The sequence below is a fragment of the Rattus norvegicus genome, chromosome 11 (assembly GCF_021556685.1).
Source record: "Rattus norvegicus strain SHRSP/BbbUtx chromosome 11, alternate assembly SHRSP_T2T, whole genome shotgun sequence".
In the NCBI taxonomy this organism is placed as follows: domain Eukaryota; kingdom Metazoa; phylum Chordata; class Mammalia; order Rodentia; family Muridae; genus Rattus; species Rattus norvegicus.
This window is the reverse complement of record NC_141544.1, coordinates 1,386,820-1,391,744: the sequence shown is the minus strand read 5'-3', so window position 1 is coordinate 1,391,744 and position 4,925 is coordinate 1,386,820. Positions and strand designations below refer to the sequence as shown.

At 46.4% G+C, this 4,925-nt stretch overlaps 1 pseudogene; it reads right to left on the bottom strand.

Moving 5' to 3' along the window:
• Positions 1–2,878: 2,878 nt before the first annotated feature.
• Positions 2,879–3,595, bottom strand: LOC134481111 (Y-linked testis-specific protein 1-like; annotated as a pseudogene).
• Between the last annotated feature and the right edge of the window lie 1,330 nt (positions 3,596–4,925).

The window sequence follows — 4,925 nt, the reverse complement described above, 5'->3', positions numbered from 1 at the left end:
TTGACCATGGTGTCTCTTCACAGCAACAGAACAATGACTGAGACAGGGAGCAGGCCAACAAGCAGGGCTCATTGTAACCGCTTCAAGCTCCTGCTCTGGTTTCCCTCAGTGATGGTCTGAAACCTGTAAGGTAATAACCCTTTCCTCCCCAAGTTAGTTTTGATCATGGCATTCATCACGGAGAGAAGGAAGCAAACTAGAAAGTCACAGGTCAGTACATGAGCAAGTCTTACCTTTAAATTAAAACAAAGTGTCTATATGTCTCTATTTGTGGTTATGAGGTAAGCGTCTGTGGCTCTACTAGACACACTGTTTCTATAGGAAATTGTCTTACTTAGGGTTCCTATTGTTGTAAAGAAACACGGTGACCAAAAGAGCAAGTTAGGGAGGAAAAGGATTCTTCAGCTTACACTTCTACATTGCTGCTCATCAGCAAAGGAAGTTGGGACAGGAACTCAAACAGGACAGGATCCTGGAGGCAGGAACTAAGGCATTGGCTATGGAGGGGCACTGCTTACCGTCTTGCTCCTCATGTCTTGCTGAGCTTGCTTTCTTATAGAACCCAGGACCACCAGCCTAGGAATGGTGCCGCTCACAGTGGCCCAGGCCCTCCCCACCAATCACTAAGAAAATGCCCTCCAGCTGGATCTTATGGACGCATGTTCTCAACTGAGGCACCCTCTTCTCTGATGACTCTAGCTTGCGTCACGTTGGCATAAAATCAGGGCGGTGGTTAGAATGTGATTGTCCCATGGGAAGTGTGGCACAAGTAGGAGGTGTGGCCTTGTGGGAGTAGGTGTGGTCTTGTTGGAGGAAGCATATCACTGTGGGGGTGATATGCTTCTTCTCCAACACCATGTCTGCTTAGACGCTTCCATGATTCCTTCCTTGATGAAAATAGACTGAACTTCTGAACCTGAAAGCCTGCCCTAATTAAATGTTGTCCCTTGGGGTTGGGGATTTAGCTCAGTGGTAGAGCACTTGACTAGGAAGGGCAAGGCCCTGGGTTCGGTCCCCAGCTTCAAAAAAAAAAAAAACCCAAAAAGTTGTCCCTTATAAGTTGCCTTGGTCATGGTGTCTTTTTGCTGCAATGAAACCATCAGACAACCAGCCAGTATAAAAACACCCAAATAGCAGAATTAATCAAAGATAGAAAGTATTTTCAAGTCCTGCAGTGAGAAACTTATTCTTGAGAGAAGAAACAAGAATGAATTAGTCCATGATAAGTTTGTCTCCAAAGACACTCTTGGAGTGTAGATGTGGCTCAGGGAGACCCCATGGAGTGCACAGGGGCTTCTCAGGAGGAGAGAGCTACATGGTCAGGAACCGCAAAGTATTTTAAAGTCACGGCAAATGGCATAGGAAAGAGCTCAGCACTTCTGCACTGGAGGCACCATCAAGAGTTTCTGAGGATGAGCTCACATGTGAGTAAAATACGGGAACTTCCTGGGGCTAGATAGGGTAACAGGGCCCACAGGTGTGTAGGAAGCCATCCAGTCGAAGGAGAGCCAGGCTGGACAAGCCAGTGCAGGAGCTCTTTGTGGTCATCAAGGGGCATTGAGAAGAGGCCTCAAAAAATATTACAGGATGCAACAGAGTCTAACGTGCTCAGGGAAGCTAAACACAGGATCCACGTAACACCTGAGAGAAGCTCACGGCATCCTCATCTTCCCTTTTAAATTACATTTTACTGATCATACAAAATAATGGGCTTTATGATACTTTCAGGAATCGATAGATATAAACTTAGTTTGGCATTCACTACTCTTGAGTTATCCTCATCAAAATGTCCTCCGTGGGAGCCTCCACCTCACATCCACCTTCTGTAGTGATGTCTTGGCTGTTCTTTAAGGATCCAAAGAGACCAATATGGATGCGGCCCAAGTTCAACTCATTCTAGACACTTTCTCTTCTTCCTGGTCTCCTGCTTCACTTTTTGAGAACTCCATATTGGAATTCCTTCGTCCCTCAGTGTCCTCTACTCCCTCATGTGTTCTTTAGTCTTTCTTCCACATCCCCATCAATTTAATCTTTCTTACCCTCATCCTGGTCTCTTCTCTGCATGTGAAGGTGGGATTTATTTAAAAAGATGACTTTAGGGGCCCGGAGAGATGACCAATGGATTAAGAGCTTGTCTGCTTTGAAAGAGGACTTGGATTTGTTCTTTGAGCTCATGTCCAAAGGCTCCCAACCATCTTTAATTCAAGCTCCAGGGGACCTGACTACTCTTGTCTCTGTGGTCTCCTTTATTCATGCCCTTCCCCCACCCACATAATTAAAAATAATACATCTACAGATGAGAAACAGGTTTCATTAGGTTTCGTTAGTCAAACACTCCCCGACCTTCTCTGATTCTCAGTCTGCTTGGATCAGTTTATTGGGTTTCCCCTTGAGTTCCAAGACCACCTCCCCGTTACCTGCCCCTCTTTCCCCAACTGTCTGTTTCTTCCTCAAACTTCACCTCAGAGAGTCTATCTATTTCTGGCCCCTCTCCACTGCTTCCTAAACATCCGTCTTTTTTCCCCCGTGCCATCCCTGCTCCTCTAAGCCTCATCTCCAGTTCTTTTCTCTCCCCAAAGACCAGACCAGCTCAGTCCTGTTTGTTTTAGTTTACGTGACATTAGACTTACTGTTCACAGCCTTGACCTTTCCGGCTTCCTCTCCATGTTCCATCCACCACAGTCCGTCTCTTCCACCTAAGTGTTCACACACAACACGTCACATCGCACATTTTAATTTTTAGAGCAAAACAAATTCAACTGGAAAAGATACTGGGGTTGTCAAAGGCCCGTGGGTATCTGAAACACAGAAAAACATACATTTTCCCCCAATCCTATAAACTACCCATCTATGTCCCCCTCACTTTGTGCATTTCACCTTAACGGATCTTTTCCACCAGATTATAGACGTAGATGTGGATGTCGCCATCAAACTTGGTGAACTACACAGAAGGCTTGGCTAGAACTTGGTAAATGACTTTGTCGATCTGTTTGGACCCGTCGCTTCTGGTGAACTGCACACATTGACCGGTTAAGATGTCGCTGTCAACGTCAGACTTCACCTCTGCTGGAGGATTCTCTGAAATGATACTGAGGTTACCTTCTGCGTAATCATCCAAGAGCTGGTAGATGTATAGGACTCTATCTTTCTCGTAGGTGATGTAAAACCAGTCCTTCATGATCGGCACCTGGGATGGGACCACCCCCCTCCAGTTATCCTTAGAACCATGTTTGCCCTCAAATTTATGCTCCACAGCTCGGCCAACCATGGCACTGGCGAGATGGGCATCTTTCACTTGAGGAAACACAACTTTGGGAGTCAAGACCTTAAGCTTTAAAATCCTCTCATCACTGTGAAGTTCCAGTCCATAGACACAATCAATTCCATCATACTTGACCAAATAGAGAGAGGGATTTGTTGGCAGTTGATCTAGAACGACGGCCTTCCATTGGGTGACGGGCTCATCGCCTTCCTTCCATCCGTGAAAAATTCTGCAGCCCACAATGTTCCCCAGGGCCTGGGGAGAAGGCCTCCTCCTCCTCTGCTCCTGGAAGGATGGTGTGCTCATCCTACTCAGACACATCCTCTTCTTCATGGCTGTAGACCTCGTGTGGTAGGCCACGGCATCCTGGTCCACTGTCTTGTGGCTACCGTTCTGTTTTCAGGCTTCACACTTGCCCGTGGCCTGGGTTTGAAGAGCTCGCCTGCTTAAACCAGACACAATGCTGTTGCCGCTGTCATGTGAGTGCCTGCAAGAACAATGGGGGTGGGGTGAGGGAGGGCGCTGGACCAAGGCTTTTGTCTAAGAGAACCTTGGAGCAGGTGAGGAAGGTGATGGTAGACAGGTTTGAGCATCAGAATCTTATTCTGTCATAATCAGAAGTTCGTAGGAGGGCTGGGCAATGGTGGAGCACACCTTTAATTCCAGCATTCAAGAGGCAGAGGGAGGCAGACCTCTGTGAGATCAAGGCCAGCCTGGTCTACAGAGTTAGTTCCAGGATAGCCAAAGCTACCCACAGAAAAACCCTTCTTCAAAAATCAAAATCTAAAGTTCAAAGGGAAATGAACAAATGGTCCTCTACAGCTCAGAATAAGATATTCAGACACATTTCTTCAGCCCGAGGCACTTTACCTCTGCTGAGGAACCTCTCCTTGAATGTCTAGGTCAGTGTGGGATTAAGTATCCCTGTCCCCCACTTTAAGCAAGCAGAACAGAGAAAGGATAGCAAAGGAGCCAGAAGGATGGCCACACCCATCTTCTACCCTCTAACTATGAACTATGTGGCAACATCCACAAGTGTCTGCCCAGAGACACAGCACACCAGTCCACTGGCTTTCTGTATTGTGCATCCTGACCCATACCCAGGTTTATTCCGCGAAGCTGTTGCATCTTCGACCGCAACAAAAGCCTTTTGTGTAGGCAACAACAGCCACTTAGAAATAATATCTCCTGGGTTTGGGATTTAAGTCAGTGGTAGAGCAGTTGCCTAGCAAGCACAAGGCCCTGGGTTCGGTCCTCAGCTCCGAAAAAAAAAAAAAAAACAAAGGAACAAAAAAAAAAAAAAAAACAAAGAAATATTATCTCCTAAAATGCACAGGCACAGAGAGGAGCTTTGGCATTTTAGTAGAATTATGGATTAGATATTGTTAGCAAAGGATGATAAACTCCGGAGACTGACTAGCCTAGACCATCCGCCGACCTCTCAAACATGGAAGACATCAGAACAGACGGTTACTCACTGTATGAGGGAAAACTTTTAGCTTTCTGGGCTACAAGGGTCCCAGTTATCTTCATAAATGTATTTACCGAGAGAAAATGTCCTAGTCGTCCAGATTCTGTCTTCTGAAACCGGTCAGGCATCAAAAGGCTGTTAAACAATTGTGGGGTTCAGGAGCTGAACTGGCTTTCACACCCCGCTGGGAAG